The sequence below is a fragment of the Scylla paramamosain genome, chromosome 4, assembly GCF_035594125.1.
Source record: "Scylla paramamosain isolate STU-SP2022 chromosome 4, ASM3559412v1, whole genome shotgun sequence".
In the NCBI taxonomy this organism is placed as follows: domain Eukaryota; kingdom Metazoa; phylum Arthropoda; class Malacostraca; order Decapoda; family Portunidae; genus Scylla; species Scylla paramamosain.
In genome coordinates, this window is record NC_087154.1 from 37,027,714 (window position 1) to 37,041,328 (window position 13,615).

Consider the following 13,615-nt stretch of genomic DNA (forward strand, 5'->3'; position numbering starts at 1 on the left):
TTCTTAAGTAAATCTATGAGTATGTGCGAGGCTTACAGGCGATGCACTGATGAACGCTGTTCACCTCCTGTGGCCAGACACTCGTCTGTTTCCTCCTGAAAGGAGATCCTCCTTGTGTTTGTAGAAGCGACTTAACCCTGGCCTTGCCGGGCCATTCTCACAGAGTTGTGCTATTCCTATAAGGTTTAACATGTTGTTTATGTTTTTAATAAACATATTTATCTCAGAGATTTATTACTTGCCTAATATTACTTTGAAAACCATTAAAGTGCAACATTTATTTGAAACAAATCTACAATATGAACAACAGTAAAAATAACACTTATACCAAGATGGAAGAACGTGTCACTGAACCATCAGAAGGAAGGGCAAGGTGTTGAAGCAGACGACTCACCAGGAGCGACAAGGTAATCTATACCTGTGTATAACTCTTCTTGTTACCATAACCCTTAAATTTAGAGCAATAGGGGAGAGCACGGTGAGGGGAATGCAAATGAGCATAAGGGAGAGAGTGAAGACAAAAGAGTGGCGAGTGTGTTAACACGGACTGTGAACGAGAATCCTCCCGAGAAGAGATGCATACTAATGCGATGATGGCTCGCCTACGCCGCGCCGCTCAACGGGAGGGAGGAGCAGGCTACGGCAGGCTACGGCTATTGGAGAGAGATGGCGTCTTAGTGCACACCAGCTGACGTGAGGAAGGGACAGGGAAATTAACAGAACACTCACAAAGATGCGCTGTTTTATCACTTCCCTTTAGCCTGAATGAGCGCGGGGGAGAACCCTTGGCGGTAATTAAAATGAATCACAGCTTTCCAGATAAGGAAAGAAGACCACGACAAGTGAAGGGAAGAGGCAAGGGTGTTCACAAAGCTACACTACGACGATGCTCTGTCGTGTATGTACTTATTCAACCAGTAACGAAAGAAAGAAACACAAGAAACATATGTTGCAGGGTATTATTCACTAAACCGTGGTTCTCCTTTGCAGTCTTCTTATTTCCAGCTCCAATTTATCTTCGCATGACAAAAGGTGACGTGCTTCTTGAATATAGACCACACGAATTAATACTTTTCTTCAGGTGTCTGTTAGACTTACTTATAGCCAAGCAGAGGGAAGATGAAACGTCGAGTAGGCTGGAGAAAGATCAGAGAGGGAGAGAGTGGAATCAAAAGAGAGTAGTGGGATCAGGAGGGAAGGGAGTGGGTCTAGAAGAAAGAGAGTAAGATTGAGAGGGAAAGAGTGCGATCAGGAGTGGAGGAAAGCTAGATTACGAGGGGAAGAGAAGAATCAGGAGAGGGAATAGTAAGATCAGGGGAAGAAAGGAAGATCAGGCCGAGAGAGAGAGAGAGAGAGAGAGAGAGAGAGAGAGAGAGAGAGAGAGAGAGAGAGAGAGAGAGAGAGAGAGAGAGAGAGAGAGAGAGAGAGAGCACACCATTAGCTCCACTGAGGGAGGAAGGGAGAGAGAGAGAGAGACGGTGTCGAGGGCAAGAGTGTCGGGTCAAGAGGTAATCGAACGAGTCAGGGTGGAGGTGGCGCAGTCGTGGCGAAGGCGTCATTAGCACGTCGTGGAGGAGGCGAGATTGATGGCTGGCGCGTCGTGGGTGGGTGGGGAGAAGGGGAGGCAGGGGGAAAGGATTGAGAAGGTGGAGTACTGGGGTAATGGATGGGAAGAAGGAGAGCGGGAAGCTTGTGAGGAGAGGTAAGGAGGAAAAGGTAAATGAGGTAAAGGCTTTGTGGAAAACAGATTGTGCATGGAGGCCCACGAGCTTAGGAAAAAATGGACATTATGAGGTGAGGCTGTGGAAGAGCGGAAGAGGTGAGGTGAGAGTGATGTAGTACTTAGCAGAAGACGTCACTGTTGATGTAGAGGTGAGGAGTGGGATGATGCACATTATGTCCTCCTTAACTGGGCCACGCATATCGTAAGACAGGAAAGGATTGTTGAATTGTATGTGTTATGTGAGGAATTACTTTCTGTTTCTCCTTTCCGGTAGCCAGTGTTGAGAGTTTAGCGGCAAAGGGTATTAGAACCTATCAGGCCAGGGACATGTCGTCGTGGTTCTGTCAGTCTTCAATAAAGGTACAGTGATTTGACTTCACAGTGCGTTAAGGCTTCAGTCCTCTGTCTTCAGCAATATATTACTACCATAAACATTTCCGTTTTCAGCTTTTTTTTTTTTCAGCAGCGCAGAATGTAATGGTTTTAATACTCGTGCACTATCAGATTAGCAAACATCCACTCGGTAAAAAAAAAAGCGGATGTGAGTTGCTGCAGTGGAAGGCAGGCCCATGCTGTTGTGACGCCACGCTGCCATCACCCTGACAGCACACCGGGGGAATGTTGTCCAGGGAATGAAGAAACAAATTACTTGTCAGTGGGGCAGTGAAGTGCGGACTGGCAGTTCAAAAGACACAACTCGGAAACAATACTTCTCACGCCCGCGTCCATAAATCACGAATGCTATCACAGGGAATGGCCCCGCCGGCTTAAGGAGTCACTGGGGATCACGCGCGACAAGAGAACATTAATTATCACAGGCATCACAGGATGTCGGACATGGCAGCGTTGCGGAGGAGCATCCCCCAGACGACCTCCACGAAGCACTCCCACAACTGTCATCGGGACCACCAGCACGCACTATTCCCGCAGCCTCAGGCCACGCAAAAAACAGAATCTTGCCAATGAAGGAAAACTCGCACATAAAGATGGTTGTGATCTCCTCTTTCCGGATGTGCAAGGGAAATGTTCAAAGTTACGGTGCTTTAAGACTGCTGAGAATGCCGCGTGAGTTTTCTTCATGGTGAAACGTCCAGGCAGGGCAGTGAATCTAAACAAGGTCAGGTATAAAGTTGCCTCCTATGATTGGTATCACCGTAGGAACAACATAATGTGGTGTTAACAACGTTTTCTATTGTCTGTATATCATGTCCCTTCACCACAACAATTGACGATGCACAACACAGGCTGGTACCCACCCACCTGTACCCTCCCACCTGCCCCAGTGGCAGCCACCCATTCACCTGCGGCAAACACATAACATACAACGATGATAAATAATAAAAAAGGGAGGAAAAACAGTAAACATGTCACCGGCAATCCTGAACGCTTAGCCACACTTGCAGCGCCGTGACCCCACAAGCACGCAGGCAGCCCTTCAGCGCTGGCAGGCTGCATCTCGCAGACCATTAGTTCCAGTTCCGCGTCTGCCATATTATGTTCCCTTTTTCGGGGTGACGTAATTAAAAATAACAGGCGAACTTTCTTCCCCGACGCATTAATCATGACCCACTAACTGAAGGTGGACCCATCCATCACTGGGCGTCTCAGCGGGTGAACTGCGGACCCTGCGTGACCCTCGGGTGCTCAAGTTCCAAGTTGATTCTCCATATAATGCCTTGCTTTATAGTGCTCAGTCCTACGTGCCGGTGTGAGTACCTGTGTAGTGGACCGTAGCCTTCACCTCCTCTCCCGGATCCGATCTGTCTCTCCCGCATGTTAAGAGTAAAAAGTAGCATTCCACACGTGCTCCTGCTCGGACTCTATTCACAATATTTACTCCGTCGCTGAGGTAATGACAAGCCACGCAGGGTTCTCGTGTCTCCGCTGCACGGCTCCGACCCAGCTGAGGTGAGCGCCGCTAATTATGCTTCTGGAGTCATTTTCGCTTCGTGCACTCCTTTACTCCCCGTCCGTCTGCGCATGGACAGCTGTAATGGAGAAGAAAAGGGTGCTGAGGTACAAGAAAAATGGTCCTGGGCGCAAATGCAGCTATGTAAGGAAGAGCTATGTGAGGAAGTCTGAGAGGTGAATCCAGTGTCGGCTTAATTAATAGGTGGCTTGACAGACATCCAGAAGTACTGAAGCCAAATGAAGAAAGAGGATAAGAGGAAGGCACTCGAGTCAAGATTTGACTCCACTGATCTCACAGTTTTTGTTATGAGAACCTAACCTTAATTAAGTTCCCCTGTCAATACAAAGAAAAAACACACAAAAAAACTTGGACATAATTATATCTTAAGCGTTCAGTGAGGACCCATCGCGTTTACTGAGGAATGGCCGTTGATAATCACGGAAGGGTGGATGTGTATAGTGTCTAGCAGAAGGGGCACGAGGACCCAACACCGTGAGATAGGGCGGCGTGAGGTGACGGCCGCTGGGATATGGGAGGACGTGAAGGGACGTGACAGCGTTGAGGGAGCGTGGCTGCGGCCGTAAAATATTTAAAGTCCTGGAAAATGTAGTGGAGGGTATGAGGTTATGTGTTGGTGGCGGGGTAGAGGAATGTGATTGTCCGATGTGTGTACTGATAGAGTGGACTACAGCGGCCACGTGTCTCCTGCGGCCGAGGGAGAACCGTCACTGAGGAATGTGTCAAGGCTTCTGCTGCTGCTGCTGCTGCTGCTGCTGCTGCTGCTGCTGTTGTTGAGTGTTCCGTGCAAGCCTCCTGCTGCTGCTGCTGCTGCTTCTCAATATAACCTAACCTGACCTGCAATTATAATACACATGCCGCCGTCCTGCCCCCCCCAGCTTATCAATCCTGCACTGGACATTCTTCACAAAAGCCACTTAACAAGGCTTAGAGTAAAAGAACCCTCTCATTAGAATAAAAAAAAGTTAGACGCGGCGGAATTCTGCTCCGTCAAAAAGTTCCGTCCCGTCCACTTGCCATTGCGTCGCGGGAACAAAAACTCCCGGGAGGATGACGGGCGGCGGAATGCGAGGGGACGGGCCCAAGTCCTCGTCGTCGGGGCAGATAGAGCGGCCCCATAACTCATGTTTTATTAGAGGCGAAATAAGGATGCGGCGGGGCAAACGGCATAACAGCGGCGATCCATCAAGCTAAGCAGGACAGATTGAACACAGTGTCCAGAACGCACGGGCCACTTCAGGCTTGGCGAACACGTGGTGGTGGTGATGCTGGACACACACACACACACACACACACACTTGTCACCTAAGATACGGACCCAGGGCTCAGGACACATGCAGGTAAGGAGGGAAGAGGACAGGTGGACACAGGTGGACACAGGTTTCATTATCCTGTACCACTCGTCTGCTATCGCCTGTGTCCTCCATTTGTTCATCCACATCTCACTCAGGCTTAAAATATAAACCTTTCCCTCACTAAATAACTGTGTGTGTGTGTGTGTGTGTGTGTGTGTGTGTGTGTGTGTGTGTGTGTGTGTGTGGTAAACCGCAAACAGCGTACCACATACTCCTCTGTCATCCCCCGAGATGGGTGCCAATACAAGACAGGTTTACTGCTTGTATCCTCCCTCACCTGCTGCATTCCTCTCGCTGATTCCTCTACACAGGCAGTACAGCAAATGCCGCACCTTAATGATAAATGTAATACCAATGCAATTCCGCAATTTATTACCTTGGTTAACATGGGAACCGCATAATTTTCGTGGTTACCTCTTTTCCTCTATAATGACACGTAACTTTACGAAAACTCGAGGTCAGGTAATGTATAGAAGCTCACTTTACAGAACGAACCAATTGGATTATGCAGAAGGCTAAAAATTTCTTGCGGCACTAGGAGGTCACAAGAACAAGAAGCCTAAAGGTAAGTTGCCTCCTGAACGAGCATGAATAAGGTTAAGTCAGGAAGTGAAGGAGGAAACATGATAGCTAAAGGATGCTGTGAGGAAGGCGAAGGAGAGAAGAAGGAATGGTAGGATGGAGCAAGACGGAGGGAAAGATGCTAGAGAAAAGGAAGAAGGGAGGGAAGGATGGAGAGAGGGATAAGGGGCAGAAAGGGGGAGAGGGAGGGAGGGAGGAAGGGAAGCCGGGAGGACGTGTCTCTGTTGTGACGTGTGTCGGGTAAACGCTGACACGCCCGTCACCCGCAGCCGCCCGTCCGCCTAGGATAGACTTGTCATTTTTCAGCGGATTGTACCCACATAATGCTTTACTCTCTGCCTTTATTATAGCGCCCGACTGGTAATGAAGCAAGTCTTATCTGTCATTCGATTTATAGGCAGGTCAGGCTAATCTGACTGCCCATCGCTACGTCAACAGAATGATGCTGATTGTGGGGCTCGGAATGCCTTAGCGCAGAGGGCGTGTATATATTAGCGTGAGGAGAAGTGCTATGGTGCCCTCTCCTCTGCCTTACCTTGCCCCTCCACGTCTCCCTCCACGCCGCCATGGACCTCCTTGATAAACTACATACAGATTACTACCACCCCAGAGAGAGAGAGAGAGAGAGAGAGAGAGAGAGAGAGAGAGAGAGAGAGAGAGAGAGAGAGACTTCCCATACAAACCACAACGAGCTCGTGGTTATCTCAGTAACATTTTTCTCTTTTGCATCTCTCTCTCTCTCTCTCTCTCCCTCCCCGCCACACATACACACGCACGTATATAAAACACAAGCACTACATTTACTGGCCAGCAAATACTACAAGGTGCCATTCCCCACTACGATATTTGATACTTAAATCGAAACGTGATAATAAATATGTAAAGGACTCGTAGACCGCACCCCATTCCTGCCCGCGAGACCTCTCATTAATTTTATACCCTAATAATTTTTGGTGTGATAATTATGAGTTTATTTTCTATTGGATTTGTGTACGTTTGCTTTCGTGCACTTTTTTAATCTGATCTTCAAGTCATTATGTATGTGGTTTGATATTAATTTGTATGTATTTAACTAAAGATGTACGCAGAAAATACACACACACACACACACACACTACATGCTTTCGTGGGAGAGGAAATCTAGGTTTGGTTAAGTTAGATCAGGTTATGTTGGGTTAGCTTAGGTAAGGTTAAGTTAAATTAAGTTAAGGTTAAATTTAGTTAGGTAAGTCTAGGTTAGGTTAGGTTAGGTTAGGTTAGGTTAAATAATATACATGGAACACACTGCTAAACCACATACACGAACATAACATTTGAAGAAACTATCATACAAATAACTTCAACAGACGTATCCAATTATAAGAAGCGTTCCTAGGCCTATAATAACACTGCGGGTAGGGTGCAGGGCTGGAGGAGGCGAGCCTGGGGAGGGAGGGAAGGGAGGTAGGCGAAGTACAGGTCGTGAGGGTCGCGGTGCCTCGGCGGCGTCTCAACTCAACCAACGCACGATCAATCTGTCTAACAAATCTGGCCGGCAGGAAAGTTGTCACTCATGGCCATCATTCATTAATCTTGGCAGCGTGTCCCATATCGAGGGCGCACACCCATCATTTATCAGCTCTTCCTTATGCTAGGTCTGCAGCTTCCACCCCTTCTCTCCCCTATCACCACATACTCCTTTCCCTCCCGTCTACCTTCACTCAACACCAGTCTCCCCTTTCCTTTCCCTCTCTTCTTTTCTCTTTCACTCCTCTTATTATCTAGTTTTCACTCTCTCTTCCAGCTTTAACTTTTCATCGTTGCTCTTACCTTCTCTTTCACTCTGTCTCTTTCACTATCTACTCTTCACTCAAAACTATAGTCTTACCTTTTCTCCCATTTTCTTCTCTTTCACTCTTTGTCTCTTGATCTACCCTTCACTCGCTACCAGCTTATCCATTTCTTATTTTCCCTTGTTTTTTTTTCTCATCTTTCTCTTCATCTACTTCTCACTCAACACCATCCCAGCTTTCTTTTCCTTGCTATCTCTTTCCTATCCATCTCATCACCAACTTCATCCTCCTCCTTTTAATCTTTATTCCATTTCAAACCTACGAGTATTTTCTGTTTGTCTACATTTTTGTCTCCTTTTTCCTTCCTTTCCTTCTCTTCCTCGTGTCTCCCACCATAGTATCCTTCATCCCTTTCTTCTTTATTCATCCTTCCTCATTTCGTTCCCTTCCCTTCATTCCTCCCTCATGCTTGTTCTTCCCCACCACCTCTACTCTCCCCTCTCCTTCCCTTCACTTATACTCCCCTTTCCCTATCACCACCAGTATCTTACATCCCTTTCCCTCTTCACCACCACCACCATCACCACCACCACCACCACCACCACAATTCCCAGCCATCACTGCCTTGCTGTCACCAACAAGTCTCCTTAGAATCGCTTATGGAAAACAACACATATACTTGAAATACTTCATAGGTACTTGAGGGCCCAGTTTGGTGTTTATGGCTCACATGATCCCCTCAGCTGAGTTATTATGAATCAGTAGCTTCACCTCTCGCGTCCCCGCTGCCCAATCTTGCCACGGTAGGTAAGAGGGAGAGAGAGAGAGAGAGAGAGAGAGAGAGAGAGAGAGAGAGAGAGAGAGAGAGAGAGAGAGAGAGAGAGAGAGAGAGAATGGTAATGGTAATGATGATGATTAAGTTGTTGTTGTTTTTGTTGTTGTTGGTGCTGCTGTGTGTGTGTGTGTGTGTGTGTGTGTGTGAACAAGTATAGTTCACACCTCAAGTGCAATAAAGAAATATATCTACATAACATCGACTCACAAATCCTACTACCCAAAAATTTTTAAAAGCATGACTAACAAAAGATAAGACACAGCTTCCCCACAATAATGACTCGAAAATACACAGGAAAGATTTGTCAAACTGTCATCAATCACCGATACGCCCAACAAACAACCCGCTGTCACGCACGTCCTCTCCCCACAAAGGAAAAATAACACGTAACGGAGAGGAGAGCGTGGCAGTGACAGAGATGATGAGATACATGAACACAGATCCACGGTAATTGTTGATGGTGATGATATTGTATTTAATCACTAGATCAGAAGGTGAGATTTGTTGATGTTTATGTAACGAAGAAGAGATACGTGGTATTTTTTTTCATTTCTCATTGTTGTTATTGATGTTGTTGTTGTTGTTGTTGTTGTTGTTGTTGTTATTATTATTATTGTTGTTGCTGTTAGTTGAAGTAGTAGAAGTAGAAGTAGTAGCAGTAGTAGTAGTAACAGTAGTAGTAGTAGTAGTAGTAATTGTAGTAGTAGTACCACCAGCCCAACCACCATCGCCACTAACCCAACCACCATCACCAACACCCCAACCATCATCACCACCACTCCAACCACCATCACCATCACCCCAACCACCATCACCATCAACACCCTCATCTTTGCCATTACCATCATCACCACCATCATCACGACCACCACCACTACCACCACTATCACCATCTTCACGACCACCCTCACCACCACCACCACCATCACCATCATCTCAGGACGCAGCAACGTCTGGAAGAGGAACAACAAAATCATTAACCACAACATCCTCACAGGCATTTTTCCTTGTTGTAAAATATTGTACAAATAAAGCAATAACAGCTTCAATACTAAGTTCGACAAAAAACAGGAATCCGCCGGCTGTCAGAGAGAGAGAGAGAGAGAGAGAGAGAGAGAGAGAGAGAGAGAGAGAGAGACGAGAAAATATTATTCACCTCCACTTATTCTAGCAAATCAATAAGAAAAGTAAAGAAAAGAAAAAAAAACTTACATTAAAGACAATTCTCAGCAGTCCCTCCCACCCACTACCAAAACACTAATTTGCACAAAGAGACTTACAAATGACAGGTCTTCAGATAATGCAGGAGTTGCCGGCAGGTGCATGTAAACCTGTCAGTACATCTAGTAAAGACACTTTCCCAATGCCTTAAGCCTTCCCTTCCTCTGCCCTACCGCTATCTCGTACCTTTCCTCTGTTCTGTCTTGCCTCTTGAACTGCCCTTAGCCCCTGTCCTCCTGCCCCCCATCACTGTGCCCCTGTGTCCTCATGTCCCCCTGCCGCTCCCCGTCTTGTCCCCCGTTGCCTGTCCCAGTCGCCTAAAGTATTTGACGTGATTAACGACTTCATTAGATGCCAGGAATGTGGTAATTGCCAGCAAAGGTGGACTGATCTGCATATTTCCTCCGCGGATGACGGCCGGCCGAGGTTGATTAGCATGAAGAATGTCAAAACTGGTTATCAAGTCCCTTTTTTTTAAGTCCCTTATCTGATGCCGTCAGTCAATTTGGTATCTTCATCTCCTCAGTTCAATGGAGGTAAAAAATTAATAATAATAATAATAAGTAAAAGTGAATCCGCTTCATAAATCCTCGTGTCAAAACCGGGAGGTGTCTTCCTGCGCTAAATTGGCCTCCATTGCTAAGCTTAAGGAGAGAGAAGATTTATCTCCAGCTGTATAAGTCGCTCTGTGATGAAAACAACGGGGTCGGGTCGGTGCCGTTGTCGCCATGTGTCAAAACAGCATATCTTTTTCCTCCTCGTTACAGAATGTCTCTCTCACTCCAACAGTCGCCCTTCACAGGAGCTCCCTCGCAGGATACTAGGATACTACCCTCATCACGTCCACGCCAATGCCAAGAATGTTATGTATTTAGTGTCCTCTCCCGCAATAAAAAAAAAAAAAATAGAAAATGAACTGCAGGCAAAAGTGTATCAAGGAGGACACGGTCATAACAACATTATTATGATAACTATCTATTAAGACTACCGGCCTGTTTGTCTGCTTGCCTCTCCATTCGTCTCTCTCTCTCTCTCTCTCTCTCTCTCTCTCTCTCTCTCTCTCTCTCTCTCTCTCTCTCTCTCCTTTTTTTTTCTCCTCCTCCTTCTTCTCCTACTTCTACTACTACTTCTACTTATTCGTCATCGTTTTCGTCTTCTTCTTCTTCAGGCAACACATCGAAACTGAAATAAAGAGAGGAAAGGACGGACAACCGGTACACACGTAATTACATCCACTACACAGCAGTCTTAATGAAACGGGTTACCTGCTCACAAACCCGACCGTCATAGTCAGGAGGCGGCCAGTAGTGATACTTGGCTGGACCTTAAGTTTTTTTTTTTTTTTTTTTTTTTGAGGTTATTATGGAAGACAAGATTTTACATGTGTAGAGTTAGATATCCGCTGGCCTCAATGTAGTGCTTCTCGCCTTGAGTGTCCCTGTATGAGTTTTTTGTTTCCTTTTTTCTTCTTCTTCTTCTTTTAGCTGAGTTAAATGGGTGAAGCGGTGCGCCATCTGGTTGCCAAACAAACCATTAGTCTCCCAGATGCCTCTAGACCGTATCAGTGGCAGCGTCCTTCATGATAGGTGCCACTCTGCTGCTGCTGCTGCCGCTACTACTGCTTCTGCATATCACACTAGGGAAACAAAGATAGTGATGACTTATAGCTTAAACAAACAGTAGGATGGAAGGAAGGAATTGAGGGTAGACCAACAATAATGAAAGCAAAGCAAGAAAACACCAATAAACATCCATTACCTCCTTCAGAGAGAGAGAGAGAGAGAGAGAGAGAGAGAGAAAGAGGAGAGGGGGAGGGGGAAATTACACAGAAGAGCAAAAGCATGTACAGGTGTTTTCCGAATGAACTCTTGAAGCCATCTAAACCAAAACAACAGCATACAGTTCACACACACACACACACACACACACACACACACACACACACACGAAAAAAAAATCAAACAGACGTAAAATGAACGTCTGGGAAGAAAAGGAGAAACAGGAGGAGGAGGAGGAGGAGGAGGAGAAGGAGGAGGAGGAGGAGAAGGAGGAGGAGGAGGAGGGGGAGGGTGGGAGCGACTAATCTAGTTGGGCCGCGCTGTCTGCCGCGTCAGTCCAGGAGGATTCCAGGGCCACGGTCCACCGCCGCCGTCAGGGAGCAGGTTTGTGGCCGCCACCACGATAATTAATGATAACTAGTCCTCATAGCTGATCGGTTTACTGAAGGGGATCTCCACCACTATATATGGGAGCGCTTGCCTAACTCCTGGTGACTCAGGTGAAAGGAAGGGAAAGCGAAACAAAACCAGGAAGTCGGGCGGAGTACAGATCGAGCGGGTGATAACTCCGAGGCGCATCGCAGGCAAAAACCTAGACACGTGGGGGGCTTATCGTGAAGGCAACACGTAATGAGGCAGAGTGCAATCACGCCAGTACACCGCCACTGCATCTCCGCGGCTGGCAGGCGAATACCGGGAGACACGACTGCAATGAGGAAGGTGTACCGTTGCTGCTTAAAGGCCCCCGTGTGTGTACGTATGTGTGTGTGTGTGTGTGTGTGCGTGCGGCGCGGGGAAGGCTACTGGAGGTGTACACAAGGAAAGCTAAAGGAAGGGAAAGCGGGAGAGGAGCTGAATAGAGAAAGAGCTGAAAGGAACAGTGCGTATGTGTGTGCGTGTGTCGGGAATAAACACTACTGGAGATATATATATACACAAGCAAGCTCGAGCAAGAGAGAGAATGGGAGAGGGGCTGGGCTGAGGAAGAGGTATGTTTGCTTGCAGGACACGGAGGGCGTTGCGGAGAATGACAAATGGTGACGTGGTGGGGTAAGTGTAGCGGAGTGACATGTGGCGTGCCGGCTTCTGTTGGACAGTGTGTGGGCGTCGAGGAGCCGCGCCGTGTGGGGTCCCTGGGGCAGGAGGGACTAAGGGAAGGGTATAGGGGCGTTCACTGGTTCAACGCGACATGCTTCTTAGTTGCACGTGAGGAAGATGGATCGTGTGGCAGTGACTCTTCGATGTCCATTGAGGGAAGGAGATGCATTGCCGGGTGTTGTGAAGTGGAAGGTTGTAAGACTCTACTTGTATATGTACGTACTAGGCTCTTTTCATAGCATTATCTGAGGCAAGTGACAAGAAACACTTCGATGTTTTCTGAGAGAGGATATCCTGCATTGTGGTTTCTTGTGAAGTGGAAGGTTGCAAGGTTCTACTCGTATATGTAATGATAATAATGTATATACAAGTCTCTTTTCTTATTAATAATTGGGGTAATTGTAGAGGAAGACTCTGCTGTCGTTTGAGGGAGAGATGCACGGTATGGTATTGCGAAGTGGAGGATTACAAGATTCCACTCGTTTATATAATTACAGTATACAAGTTTATTTCCTCACTGTACTATCATGTAACTGCATTGAATAAACAATAACAGCCAAGCAAAGATTTATGAACCAATGTAAATCACCAAGGAATACTAAACAGCGTACTATGTATATTCTTAATTATACAGGCATCTCAATTATAGTTGCAGCACAATTGAACCTCATGACCACCCAACACAGTACGAGGTGATGTGAGTCTTTGGGTTGACGAGAATGCAATACGTGAGAGAAAACAAAATAAAATAAACAAAAACTATTTTCCAAAACTTTCACACAACCAGTCGATGAAGGAAGAAGAACTCAAGAACCATTACAAAAATAAACCAAACCCAGGACTCCTTGCTCACCAAATAACAAGCAAAAATTAAACACCATATCAACAAATCTAAGAAGAACCAAAACCCCACAAAACAAAACAAAACAAAACAAAACAAAAACCAACCCGGAACTGCGCACTTACACACTCACCAGAGCACAGCTGGAAACAGACCTAAAGTGCATGATAATCAACACAGCATCACTGGTACAAAAAGCAACACAACACGCACTATCAAACAGCAACAGTGAGAGAACAAATCCAGTCCCTCTTCAGTTCGATAAAAACCAAGGGCCGGCCAAGCATAGCAGAGGAAGATGGGTGGTTAGCGCAGCGTTCAGAGACTTACCCACACGCGCTACACGACGCCCGGGCAGCGAACGGATGTGTTAATTGAGAGTAATCCTTTTGCGATGCGAGGTAGTGGCCGGAGCTCCGATAGCGCAATGAGTCCTCTTATCTGAGTTACTGTTTAATTAGCGAGCCACTTCCACCTCGG

General features: G+C 46.6%; 1 long non-coding RNA gene across 3 annotated transcripts in view; it reads right to left on the reverse strand.

Annotated features, from left to right (window-relative positions):
* LOC135100057 (uncharacterized) overlaps positions 1 to 13,615 on the reverse strand; it is a 74,900-nt gene that overhangs the window by 11,662 nt on the left and 49,623 nt on the right. For 2 of the 3 annotated variants that reach the window (XR_010268508.1, XR_010268509.1), the window contains one exon: positions 218 to 3,711. This is a non-coding gene — a long non-coding RNA (uncharacterized LOC135100057). Of the gene's footprint in view, positions 1 to 217; positions 3,712 to 13,615 lie in introns of those variants that run through there. The other variant, XR_010268510.1, reaches the window with a different exon arrangement.